This window comes from Dreissena polymorpha, chromosome 10 (assembly GCF_020536995.1).
Source record: "Dreissena polymorpha isolate Duluth1 chromosome 10, UMN_Dpol_1.0, whole genome shotgun sequence".
Classification (NCBI taxonomy): Eukaryota; Metazoa; Mollusca; class Bivalvia; order Myida; family Dreissenidae; genus Dreissena; species Dreissena polymorpha.
In genome coordinates this window covers 68,247,786-68,262,391 of record NC_068364.1, presented here as the reverse complement: position 1 = coordinate 68,262,391, position 14,606 = coordinate 68,247,786, and the positions used below count along the sequence as shown (strand labels likewise).

General features: G+C 36.3%; 2 protein-coding genes across 6 annotated transcripts in view; both read left to right on the top strand.

Moving 5' to 3' along the window:
- LOC127847597 (uncharacterized) overlaps positions 1–14,606 on the top strand; it is a 188,530-nt gene that overhangs the window by 117,022 nt on the left and 56,902 nt on the right. The gene's annotated exons all lie outside the window — the stretch shown is intronic.
- The window catches only part of LOC127847599 (protein PALS2-like), a 195,271-nt gene that overhangs the window by 179,209 nt on the left and 1,456 nt on the right, over positions 1–14,606 (top strand). The window lies entirely within an intron of this gene.

Sequence of the window (14,606 nt, the reverse complement as noted above, 5' to 3'; positions counted from 1 at the left end):
TTACATGATTCTTTAATTTCAATTGCAATACAAATGTAAAGCACAATCTATACGCGTCAGGGTTTTCCACAGGTGACTCCTAAGACAATTATATATGAAATGTGTTAACTAATATCATGCAATATTTTAAAGTACATGAAAACATCAAAAAAGTCGATACAATGCGAATGACAATCATTTTCTTTGTTCCAATGGGAATACTTTATCAAGTCATATCTACGTCTTAAAGTGCACTCTTAGCGCATGCTCATTCGCACAAATTTTAAAGATGTTGTGAACTCTGTGATCTTGAACCAGATAATTCCTCTCCTATCAGGCACGGAATCTTCCTTGAAGTATTTACCGTTAAGATGTGCGCTGCGACAGTAATCAAACCACCAACCTCCCCCATAGTAGCATGCACAACAATTATTGCTGCCTTGATCATTATCTCTATCGAAAGTTGAAAACGACCGTCCGTTATGAAGACCACCAGTATAATGAACACCAAAACATTCCGTTAATAAACAGTCCCCTGCGTCCCCAGTGTATCCGAACAGATTGAGCTTATAATTCTCAGACACTGACGATATATTGAACTCAGAATATAGCGCATATCGCTTTGTTCCATTGAACATCTCCATATCAATCCTCAGCTGTCTCGGTTTGTCCTTAGTGAGCTTGTGGATATGCTCATTGCCAAGCCAGAATTCACCACTCAAGTTACCGAAGCCAGCTTTGTAATCTGCCCAAGTACGATTCAAATCTACAGACCCGTCTTGTCTCCTATGTATAACTATCCATCCCTTGTTCGTGGAGTCCAAATAGCAATAAACGTTCATGCCGTCTATGTAAGCATCCGGATATATTGTATATTCACTACTCTTAACTACTCTGTCACAGGTTGTAAGAAGGAAATGACGTAGATGCCGAAATAACATATCAGTTTTGCTCTTCAAGACTTCATGCGACGTTTTAAGATTGGCAGTTTCTGATGTTATCCGAGATATTTCATGTAATGCATTTAAAGAACGGTTCGTCAATAACTCATTAAAATGCATTAACCCGTCGTTGAAGTAAGAACGCGTGTTATTTATTTCTTTTTGACACACATCATATATACATGTATTGTTAAACGCCATGGTTGTTTTGTTAATGGTGTCTATATCTGAACGTAATGTCTTTTCCGCACTGTTAAATCTTGATTCAACTTTATAACACTTTTCGCTGACGTTTCCAATTTCAAAGTCCTGTTGTTTTATCATTTCTTGAAATCCAGCAACTGTTTCATATTTAATGTTGTTTATTTCTGAACATAATGTCTTTTCCGTATTGATTATCATAGAATCCACGTTAATAAACTTTTCGCTGACATTTCCTGTTTCAAAATCATGTTGTTTTCTCATTTCGTGAAATTCTTTTCGAACGAATATATTTTCGGATTGTTCTCTCTTAAATGCCATCATTAAATTTTCATATTGATTCACAATAGCTCAACACTCACACGACGCCTGTCCTGAAGATCCCGTAAGCCTGGTAGAAAGCGCAGATATGTCCTCTATTCTAAAATCCCTTTCTTCTTTCAGATCCTTTTGTAAATTACGCAATCCAGCTCTAAAGTCGTCAATGACATCATTTTGAATCATGAATAAATTTTCTTCAATTCTATCCAATCTTCTAAGAATTCTAGATGTTGATGTTTCACTTGACATTTGTGAAAGAACAGTTGGAAGTAAAGCAAAATATATAAGGTACACAAACATTTTGTTTGTATAATACATTATAATATTTCTAGATACCATACGTGTAAGGCACAGTAGTTGAACGGAGCTCTGTATATGACAACACAAGAAACGCACGGCTTAAAAATATCCGCCACTCAGATACCTGGCAAGCATTTGAAATGGAAATCCAGACGCTGAGCTTAAACGTCTGCAGCTATGTCCTTTTTGAATTATGTTGCTTAGCAACATTAAACCACAAAATACGTGGTTCTAATAATTGATATCAACGAATTATGTTTTCAAACGTGCAGCGCTACAAATGTTCTGTTACATGAAAAGACAGGTGGTGAAAGAGTTTCGCGTTTAAAGTGGCATATCAAAGTCGACTTGTACCTCTGAAATACTACGTTAAAATATCAAAAGCACATCTCAACATTTAGACATTGTTAAATATGACAATGTTATTAACAAAATGTTTTCGACGAAATGAAATCGATTTTAAAGTGCTTTTATAAGTTCAGGTAAATAACAGTTATTCTATGATTTAAAGACAATTTCAACGCACCGTATTCTACATGCATAACTATGTATCGACTAGACTATATTTGTATGACGATTGATTTTAGATGTATTTAATAATTATCTTGCAAATAAAATAAGCTACTTACAGATTGTGTTGCTCATTTAATTATTTTTGGAACAATATTCAAAATGCTTTAATTCTAATTAAAAATTGAATCTGCATGTTGTAGCAAGTTTCAAGGAAGAAATGAGTTAGTGCATTAAAATTTCGAGATAGGTTAACTAACAAAATTCGAGGACCTATAGCTTGTCCTTTAAACGAAAAATAAAACATACCCACAATTTTTTAAATTTAAATAATACGATTACGACAGTGCGACAATACGATGGCGAAAGTGCGATAATACGATGGCGACAATGCGACAACGCGATAGTACGATGGCGAAAATTCGATAGTCATATTGTGCTGTCGCCATCGTACTATCGCATTGTCGCCATCATACTATCGCGTTGTCGTACTGTCGCCATAGTATTATCGCACTGTCGCCATCGTATTGTCGCACTGTTGTCATCGTATTATCGCAATATCGCATTGTCACCATCGTACTTTCGCAGTGTCGCCATCATATTGTCGCACTGTCGTCATTGTATTATCGCACTATCGAATTGTCGCATTGTCGCCATCGTACTATCGCACTGTCGCCATCGTATTGCCACACTGTCGCCATGGTACTATCGTATCGTCGCCATCTTACTATCGCATTGTCGCCATCGTACTATCGCATTGTCGCCATCGTACAATCGCATTGTCGCCATCATACTATAGCAATATCGCATTGTCGCCCTCTGGATTTGAATGTGTAACCACGATGGCACAAACGCTATTCCATAATAGCTGGACAAAGACGAATTCTCTTTAAAACGTCACATCCGTTTCCAATTGAAAAACCCCGTATAACTCTCTTTCCATAATTTTGATCTGCCATAACGCTGGGACAGAATATATCCATATCGACAATACTTTTTCGTATAACATTTGTCACTTCATCAATGCACAGTACGTATTTTATACTGTTTACCAATTTGTATAAACAAAATGTCAATATTATGTGATTGTTATTATTATAGTTGAAGTAGTAGTAGTAAAAGTAGTAGTTGTAGTAGTAGGAGTAGGAGTAGTAGTAGTACTGTATAAGTAGTAATAGTAGTAGTAGTAGATGCCAGAAAGTAACAGACTGTTTGTTCGGTTTAACAAAATAATTATCCTACGCATATTTTGGGCTATAGATCGGGGTATAATATTTACGCCTCAAAGAGTTTTGTCCAACTCGGCTCTCGGCCTCAACATACATATGTACATCAATCTCCTGGGGCTGACCCAATTTGTTGTGTTGTACTATTTTGTACATACTGATAACTATTAGTAATACCGCCGACTTTCTGTGACATCATATCACACAGATAGTCCTCGCCCATATTTTCAATCATAATTTTTCTTTTAATGCTATAATTAAAAAATAATGTAATTTAAATATGGCTAATTGAAATATTATTTTTGCAGTTTTTTGGCATTATTGGGAGATAATGCACTGGCTTAAATTTTTATTTGAATAAGATACATATTAATTGTTTTATGATAAAAAAAATTAGTGAACGCATTATTGTATTGCACAAGTTGTAGTCGACTTACTACTGATACGCCACTTAACCCATTTATGCCTAGTGGGCTCTCCCATCCTTCTAAATTGGATCAATTTATTTCCAAAATTAGGGATGTCTAGCATATTTATTTCTATATTTAGAATATTTCTTACAGAAATTCCTTTAAGCAAACAGCGCAGATCCTGATGAGACGCCGCATCTGGGTCTACGCTGTTTGCCAAGGCCTTTTTCTAGACGCTAGGTATAAATGGGTTAAAGGTGATACACTTTCAATTTCATATATTAGCCAGCAGCAAATAAAGCTATAATTCAAACACTGAGTCATTCAGATTAAAGTACTTGAACGTTGTATCATGTATTAAATGTTGCTAAGCAGCATATTACGCAATACAAAGATAAAGGAAAACGAATAGGCTCAACAGGATGTGTTTGGCTTATAGCAAAGAATCTGTTATATATGAGCTTGGCGTTTCTTGTAATACGTCGTAGTCTATGGGATACCAAAGGGGTCGAAACTTTAACTTCTGCTCGAGCAGAAAAAAATGCTGCTCGACCAGCATTTAAATGCTGCTCGACCAGCAAAATGCTGCTCGACCAGCAAATTTACTGCTCGACCAGCATTTTTTCTGCTCGAGCAGAAAAATCCTGCTCGACCAGCATTTATTTTTAGATTATGGCATTAGCCAATCAGAACTCTTGTTATATTTGCCATTTGGTGCAAAACTGGTTTGTTTGGAAAAAATGGCTGCCGCCATGATGGTGCCTTTTTCACATCTTCTGCAAGTTTATATGACGACCTGTTTAAAGTTTAACATTGACACGAGGTAAGTGCTTTATATTTTGGCTGCAAACTAGTCGATAAAAAAATTGTTGTCATTCGCTTAATAAGAAAATCGATCATAAATGTCTAACGGCTGTTAAAACTTCTGCGAAAATCACGACGATGACTGATAAGAATTGCTCAATGGGTGCGCAAGTATAGTTTCTCTGTTTATATCGATTTACTTTCTTAATGATTCTTAATAAGTGCTTCCGACACAGGTGCCGATTGCCTGTGATTGCGCCTTTCTGGTTAACATTGTTTACGTTGCTCGTTCTCCCCATACATGTATATCTGCTGTCCTAAGTTCCTAACTTTTACAATTATCCAAAATATCATGTCTGTTAACCAGTTCTCAGTGCCCCAGATAAGCTGCGTATCTGCGTCTTTCACCATATTAAAATGTTTTAAAATGCAATATCATGAGTATTGAAAACGCAACCAATTTGACTTTTACCCAAATTCGTCAAATTAACGATACAAAACTTCGATTTAAAAATGCTTTGCTCATTTTAGGTATTTTCTCTTTGGAATTAGTATCGTAACGCGGTGACGCTTACATTCAGCAAGCTCAGCAAACGGTCATAGTTATTCAAACGCTATGCATTTTCAATCTGACCTAATTTGTCTCTCATTGTGCATGTCTGTACTTTCAGTTTCTATTACGATGCGAAATAAAATAGCTAAGAGAGGTCGAAAGACTTCCGAGATTGTTGCGCCAAAATATCAGCCGATCGCAAACTTTTTCGAATCAAGAAAGCAAGAGCCAAAAATTATTTGTGTTATCAATTTTGTTAGAAACTGTGTATACAGCAGTTGAGTTGACATCCAAAAACCATGATGGAAAGTCTGTGACTTAACAAACCTGTCAAAGTATAAAAAGGCATGTCATTGGTTAGAAATTGTCGACATTTTTTTAAGTTTATATCATGGACAGTTTCAAGGATTAAAGATATTGCGAAACATCAGTTTATTAAAATTTATGAAGATAGTTTACAGTTCTATAGAATCAATACAAGTGTGCAGCGTCAACGGAAGTAAATCAGCAATTATTCTTCTTCTTTGCGTTCGCGATCAGCAATTATTTTAAGGTATGCATTTTTATTACTCATTTCACTCTATATGAAGAATGGAATCACCCTATTTTTCAAAATCAATGGTTGAAAACCCTATTTCCCAAAAAATTATCTGGGGCACTGAGTTCTCGAGGACTTTTCTCAATTTCAATGTAAATTATTTTTCACCGAGGCCAATTAGCTTGTTCAAAGCTAACAACAGGTAAAATGTGAGTTGTGTCTGAATTACAAGTTGTTTAATTTTTCATAATTGAAATGTTTACAATTTACTATTTATTGAATAACTTGGCAGTGCATAATTAAGTCTGGGATGTTATTTTCAGCTCTGAACTGCGAAAAAATTGCATAATAATTACATTGGTGGCACTATAATGAGTTACCTTTCATCTGTCCTTCCATTTAATCTAAATCTAAAGCAGACTTCCCAAACTTTGCAGAAAGAGTTTAGGCATTGTATTACACACTCATTTTAACCATGGCATGCTATTGTACAACATGTCTTGACGGAAATAATTTCGCTAACAAATATTTGCAGGAAATAATTTTTCCATTGCGAATCGTTTGTATCTTTTTATCTTTATTCTGAAATGCCCCTCTAAAGAATAATGTCATGTATAGCTGGTTTGGAATTAAGGATGATGATATGTCCTAACAGCATTTTGTCATGTCATTTACTGTACTTCTTAACCTACATGTATTTGAATATTCAGTCCCCATATAACTACGCCCATATGTTGTGGACATTTTCATACAAGAATACAAACAGGAATATGTATTGGAGTTTGCTGTTTAAATTGACAGTCAATCGGAGGGTAACAGGTTTGTTTTTAACCAGAAGTGAGGAACTAAACGCAATTTGCAAGGAAAAAAATATCTCTTTATACCACTAAAGTATATTTGCATCACAGGTGAGGAGCTCTGGTGTCGTGAGGTTGAGGAAACTAGTGTTGAATCTAAAACATTTAGCATCACGGACTCAAAAGTGAGAAGCCACGTCAGACACAGCAAAATGTAAAATAATCTGTCAGATGTTTGGTCTGACAGGCTAAGAAATTTTGTCAGACTGAAGGATAATTTCTGGATTCCACTTATTAGCATACCTGATAATAACATATTTCTGTTATTAGCATATAGAATGTCAAAGCACAGATTGATTCTTAAATTTTAATGTATTTTTCTTCTATTAATAGCATAATTTTTAACCCCCAATATTCAGAATTCACTTAAAGTCTTTATAGCATAGAACATTCTCAGAATGCCAAGAAAATATGCTTTAAATCTGCAAAAATATGCTCAAATGCAAATGCAAATACCTTAGAATACAATTCCATTTGATAAATAGTTATCCTAAACATCAATCATATACAATGTTGAATTTAAATTTCTCTTTGACGATCAATTATTAACAGATTTGACTTATTGTATGCCCCCAGTTGCTATATTTATGCTAAAATGTGTGTTCCTGTTAATAGCATATTCCTGTTATAAGCATAATTTTTGCTGACATGGTATGCTAAGAACAGGAATCCACTGTAGCAACATATTAATCAGGAATTATGGTTTGAATCCGTGAACTATTATTTTTAATGGTGAAAGAAAATCTCCATGGCGCGTTTTCAAAAATTCCTAATCAAGCTTGGTTAAAGAACACACAGAATAGCAAGTTCCCTGTAACTTATTAACCAGGTTTTTAACCAGGTTTTCCGAAGGAAAAAACTGGTTATTTGATTGGCGAATGCGGGCGGGCTGGCGAGCGGGCGGAACAAGCTTGTCCGGGCCATAACTATGTCGTTCATTGTCAGATTTTAAAATCATTTGGCACATTTGTTCACCATCATTGGACGGTGTGTCGCGCGAAATAATTACGTCGATATCTCCAAGGTCAAGGTCACACTTTGAGTTCAAAGATCAAAAATGGCCATAAATGAGCTTGTCCTGGCCATAACTATGTCATTCATTGTGAGATTTTAAAATCATTTGGCACATTTGTTCACCATCATGGGACGGTGTGTCGCACGAAAGAATCACGTCAATATCTCCAATGTCAAGGTCGCCACGACTAAAAATAGATTTTTTTTTAAAAACAAACTTACAAAGGGGGTTAATTTTGTTTGTTCATTTCAAAAGTTCAGTTTGAGTTTTCTCCCTTTATCAGATTTTTTTTTTCACAATGAAAACCTGGTTTTGTGACAATTTTGTCCCTTGTCTTATAATTTTATAAGAATGTTTTATGCCAATTTAATTTGTATTCTATATTACTGACTGTTTGGGTATTTCTTAGAATAAATGAAAACTAAGTTGTCAAGTACAAATAACCTTAAATCTCTTAACAGCAACCTTAAATCATTAAACGGACCTTCTAGCACAGAACATTATTTGGGGAAACATTAATTTGTATAGTCAAATGTAATAACAATTTAAAAAGTATTTATATATGTTGAATGGTTTGCTTATTTAACTTATATAAACTTGTATACAAAAGTCATGTAAGTGTCCCAAGTGTACAAATGTTTGAAAATTGTATACAGTTTTGGCAAAAGCTAGTTTTTGCAGATTTTCTTATATAATAAAAAAGAAACTTCACACATATTTGAAGGCCATCCTTTTGATATTTTGATAAATCTGAGTTTTTACTTTAAGATACAATGCTTTGAGGCCAGGAAAAAAACTTTCAGGAGTATAGTTTTGAAAAATATGTGTTAAAAAACATGAAAATTTCAAATTTTTCCATATTTTTTTTAGAACACTTCTGATTTTGTATTTAAATTTTGCTTAAGAACATACTGCATGTTAACAAAACACACAAAATATTGATAACATGTTTTAATGGGATTTTATTAAGTGCAAAAGACATGTACATTTATAAAAAAAATCAAACATTTGGTTAACATCTTTTGTTGTGAAAAGTGATTACATCTGACAGAACGGCCCTACTCATTTACAAAACTTAACCCTTTCCCTATGCAATACAAACAAAACTGTTGCCATTACTTAACATCTAAAATTTGAGAAAAACTTTCATTAAGGCTTCATTATCCCCACGCTTTTCGGAGAAAAAGTGTGGATATTGTGGTTATTTCTGTCCGTCCGTCTGTCTGTCCTGACCACTTTCTCCTCCTACACTATAAGCACTAGAACCTTGAAACTTACACACATGGTAGCTATGAGCATATGTGCGACCCTGCACTATTTGGAATTCGATCTGACCCCTGGGCCAAAAGTTATGTGGGTTGAGGTGGGGCCGGATCATAGATTTTTACTCATTTTTATGCCCCCGGATCGAAAGATCGGGGTATATTGTTTTTGGCCTGTCTGTCATTGTATGTGTGTGTGTCCCAAAACTTTAACCTTGGTCATAACTTTTGCAATATTCAAGATAGCAACTTGATATTTGGCATGCAGTGTATCTCATGGAGCTGCACATTTTGAGTGCATCGGAGACTACACCGAATGTCTTCAAATTGATACTGAACCTCTCTTATGGCAATACGGATAATCTCAACTATGCATGGCCCCATTACCAACCCTGGGGTGCCCCGCCCACATTGGCCACGCCCACCCAAAATTGCCTTTTACTATAATTTCTTCCCATTTCTACACCAATTCACATCTAATTGATACCGAACTTCTCTTATGACAATACGTTCAATCTCAACTATGCATAGCCCCATTACCAACCCTGGAGCACCCCTGGGTCATGTGGCGTGGGGATACACGTCGGCCTCTGCCGCGCCATTTCTAGTTTATATTTTTGAAATCACCCATATTTGTGTAAAGTTTGGAGACAAATCAAGAAAAACATATTTTAACAATGAAATACATTTAAGTTGTTTGATGATATTTTCATGTATTTCAACGTTTCCAATGTCCAGATAAATACCCTATTTGTACCCATTGAAAACCTTTAAAACTTTAATTTTGCATTGTTATTTTGTGTTGGGCTTGAAGAAAAAAGATTGATCTGTATGCAAATGTTTACATTATATCTCACAATCATAACAATTTCCAATTTATCGACAGTGGTGACAGGGTTTTATCATTATTATATGATTATTAGTGCTTGTGATCATATTTCAGATGCCCAGAGGCCTTTATGGTTGGGTAAGGGAGGGGTGCTCCCTCCCTTCCTTAATTGATTTTTAGCTCCACTGGCCAAAGGCCAGCGGGGCTTATGTCATGGTCCTGTGTCCGTCATGCGTGCGTCCGTCCGTGCCTGCGTGCGTTCGTCCTTGCATTAACTTTTTCTTTAAACATCTTCTTCTTCTAAACTACTGGTCCAATTCTGATGAAATTTCTCAGTAATGTTCCTTGGGTGAACCTCTTTCAAATTTGTTCAAATAATGCGCCTGGGGTCAAATTTGACCCTGCTCTGGGGTTACAAAATTGAACATATGCTTATATAAGGCCTATTTTGTGAAATCTTTCAAAATCTTCTCATCCATAACCATTGGGCATAGGGCTATCAAATTTGGTATGTAGAGACATCTAATAGTCCTCTACCAAATTTGTTCAAATAATGCCCCTGGGGTCAAATTTGAAACTGCCCCGGGGGTCACAAAATTTAACATATGCTTATAAAGGGTCTATTTTGTGAAAACTTTACAAATCTTTTTGTCCATAACAATTGGGCCTAGGGCTACCAAATTGGTATGTAGTGACATCTTATAGTCCTCTACCAAGTTTGCTCAAATTATGTCCCTGGGGTCAAGTTTGACCCTGCCCCGAGGGTCACAAAATTGAACATATGCTTATATATGGCCTATTTTGTGAAAACTTAAAAAATCTACTTGTCCATAACTGTATGGCATAGTGCTACCAAATTTGGTATGTATTGACATGTATTAGTTCTCTTCTTAGTTTGTTCAAATTATGCCCCTGGGGTCAAATTTGAAACTGCCCCGGGGGGTCACAAAATTGAACATATGCTTATAAATGGCTAATTTAGGGTAAACTTTAAAAATCATTCTTGTCCATAACCATTGGGCCTAGGGCTACCAAATTTGGTATGAAGTGACATCTTATAGTCCAATACCAAGTTTGTTCAAATTATGCCTCTGGGGTCATCTTTGACCCTGCCCGGGGGGGGGGCTGTCAATTTTGTGAAACTTTTAAAAATCTTCTTGTTGAAAACCATTCGGACTATGGCTACCAAATTTGGTTTGCAGTAACATCTTATTGTCCTCTACCAAGTTTGTTCAATTATGCCCTTTGGGTCAAATTTGACCCTGACCCGTGGGTCACAAAATTGAACATTATATACACTTCTTTCTTGCTATTATGCCCCCCTTCGAAGAAGAGGGGGTATATTGCTTTGCACATGTCGGTCGGTCGGTCCACCAGGTGGTTTCCGGATTATAACTCAAGAACGCTTTGGCCTAGGATCATGAAACTTCATAGGTAGGTTGATCATGACTCGCAGATGACCCCTATTGATTTTAAGGTCACTAGGTCAAAGGTCAAGGTCACGGTGACCCGGAATAGTAAAATGGTTTCCGGATGATAACTCAAGAAAGCATACACCTAGGATCATGAAACTTCATGGGTAGATTGATCATGACTCGCAGATGACCCCTATTGATTTTGGGGTCACTAGGTCAAAGGTCAAGGTCACGGTGATCCGAAATAGTAAAATGGTTTCCGGATGATAACTCAAGAACGCTTACGCCTAGGATCATGAAACTTCATCGTTAGATAGATCATGACTCGCAGATGACCCCTATTGATTTTGAGGTCACTAGGTCAAAGGTCAAGGTCACAGTGACCCGAAATAGTAAAATGGTTTCCAAATGATACTCAAAAACGCATACGCCTAGGATCATGAAACTTCATAGGTAGATTGATCATGACTTGCAGATGACCCCTATTGATTTTGAGGTCACTAGGTCAAAGGTCAAGGTCACGGTGATCCGAAATAGTAAAATGGTTTCCGGATGATAACGCATACGCCTAGGATCATGAAACTTCATAGGTTGATTGATCATGACTTGCAGATGACCCCTATTGATTTTGAGGTCACTAGGTCAAAGGTCAAGGTCACGGTGACCCGAAATAGTAAAATGGTTTTCGGATGATAACTCAAGAACGCATACGCCTAGGATCATGAAACTCCATTGTTAGATAGGTCATGACTCGCAGATGACCCCTATTGATTTTCAGGACACTAGGTCAAAGGTCAAGGTCACGGTGACCCGAAACAGTAAAATGTTTCCGGATGATAACTCAAGAACGCTTTTGCCTAGGAACATGACACTTCATAGGTACATTGATCATGACTCGCAGATGACCCCTATTGATTTTCAGGTCACTAGGTAAAGGTCAAGGTCACAGTGACAAAAAAACGTATTCACACTATAGCTGCCACTACAACGGACAGCCCATATGGGGGGCATTCATGTTTTACAAACAGCCCTTGTTTTGTGAAAATTTTAAAAATATTCTTGTCCTTAACTAGGGCTTCCACACTTTGTATGTAGTGAGATATAGTAATTCTCTATGTGTCCAATAATTATGTTGATGAAGGTGGCAGTGGTAATGACTTGATATGTCTGTGAGATATGAATGCCAAAGTCTTCGTTTACATAACATGAATTTTTATGTAAAGTGGTGGTTCTTCATAAATTCTACATGTTCTTTGCAAATGATGACCTCTACAAAGTTGTTCCAGGAGTACCATATTGCCTGACAATCTTTTGTTTTATTGTTAACTTAAACTGTACTTGATTCTTAGCATGCCACTATACTTCTTTGAAGTAATTTGAGCAAATTTCTCACTTTTTAGTAATGTATACATTGTTTAAGGTACATTATAATTTCCCATTTTGTAGGTGGACTTCAATATGTATGATCTACTTATGCTGCCACAATGTAAAGGCAACAATCACTGGGTTTTGCTGGTTGCAAGTGTTCTGTCCAGGACTGTACACCATTTACGACTCGTTGTAAAGGCCTTGTTCGATTTGTTCTGGTAAGGTTCAAAGCAGTAATTCATTTTTTGTCTTACCTGCTTTGATATAGCAGTCACAGTAGCAGTTTGGTGTATGTGCATTTATGTTTGTTTCTGAGCTTATGCCAAACTTTTTGGGAATTTCGAGTCATTGAATATGCCCATTTTTAATATAGCTTACCACATATGTTCTCCATGTAGAGAAGCTGCAGTTGCAGCGATGCGTTGCAACAAGAGATTCAAAGGTCACATTGTTAGGGAGCTTTTTTGGCCAGTTCCAGTTATCATTTCAATCAGGTCACTTATTACCAAACAAGATATTCAACAAACTTTGTAAATCTTATTGTTTTCATATTTGGATCTTTATCTTAAATATTAACTTGTAATGACCGCCAACACCTTAAAACTGATAGGCTATATATAAATTTAAGCTTGCTTTCTTAGTTCATTCTTATTTATTATTGTGTCCTATCTCTCACACTTATGTGTTTCAAATAATGTGTTAATAGATTCACATTATATATATATGTTTGAAGACTGATTACCAAAACAATTTGGTATAGATAAAGTACCGCTTAAGTATATAGGCACATGAATTTTGTTGATTTTTACCAACAAAATATTTGTTGCAGCCAGTTCATGTGTCAACGAGCGCAAATTGTGAAAGATGGCTTGGAAAAATTCAGTTCAGAGTTCAAAGCGCCACCTTGCACAAACAGCGCCATGGAAACAGCTGTGGAGTGTTTGCGTTGATGGAAATAAATTAGCTTTATATTTCTATATAGGAGTCACTTTGTCGTACTGTCGGTCGGTCTGTCCCGAAATTTCATCCGATCTTCACCAAACTTGGTCAAAAGTTGTATCTTGATGATGTTTAGGCCAAGTTTGAAGATGGTCATGGCTGGGGTCAAAAACTAGGTCACGGGGTCACTTAGTGTGTTTTAACCTACAGTTTGTCCGGACCATACCTATGTCCATTTATCGTTAGATTTTAAAATAACTTGGTACATTGTTCACCTCATGGAACGGTGGTGTGCGTGAACAAAGGACGTCGATATCTCCAGATCAAGATCACACTTGGAGTTCAAGGGTCAAATGCTTGTCCGGGCCATAACTTTATCATTTATTGTGAGATTTTAAAAATCATGTGGCAAATTTGTTCACCATCATGGGACAGTGTGTCGCGCGCGAAAGAATTACTTCAATATCTCGAAAGTCAAGGTCACACTTAGAGTTCAAAGATTAAAAATTGCCATAAATGAGCTTGTCTGGGCAAATACTAGGTCATTCATTGTGAGATTTTAAAATCATTTGGCACATTTGTTCAACCATCATTTGACGCTGTGTCGCGCGAAAGAATTACGTCGAATAACTCCAAGTTCAAGGGTCACACTTTGAGTTCAAAGGTAAAAAAAGGCCATAAATGAGCTTGTTCAGGCCATAAACTATGTTGTTCATTGTGAGATTTGAAAATCATTTGGCACATTTTTCACCATTATTGGAAGGTGTGTCGCGCAAAAGAATTACGTCTATATCTGCAACGTCAAGGTCACACTGTGACAAAGGTCAAAATTGGCCATAAATGATCTTGTCCGGGCCATAACTATGTCATTTATGGTGAGATTTTAAAATACATGGTACATTTGTTCACAGTCATTGGAGGATGTGTCATGTGAAACAATTATGTCGATAACTCCAAGGTCTAGATCACACTTACAGTTCAAAAGTAAAAAAATGGCCATAAATTTGGACTGCATGATATGCTAAAGAATTCAAGAGTTCAAAGGTCGAAATGGCCATAAATGATAATGGCATTAAGAATCTTAAAAATCGCCAGTAAATTGATTCTCTTGTTTTGTGAAAACAGCATGCAAATAGTC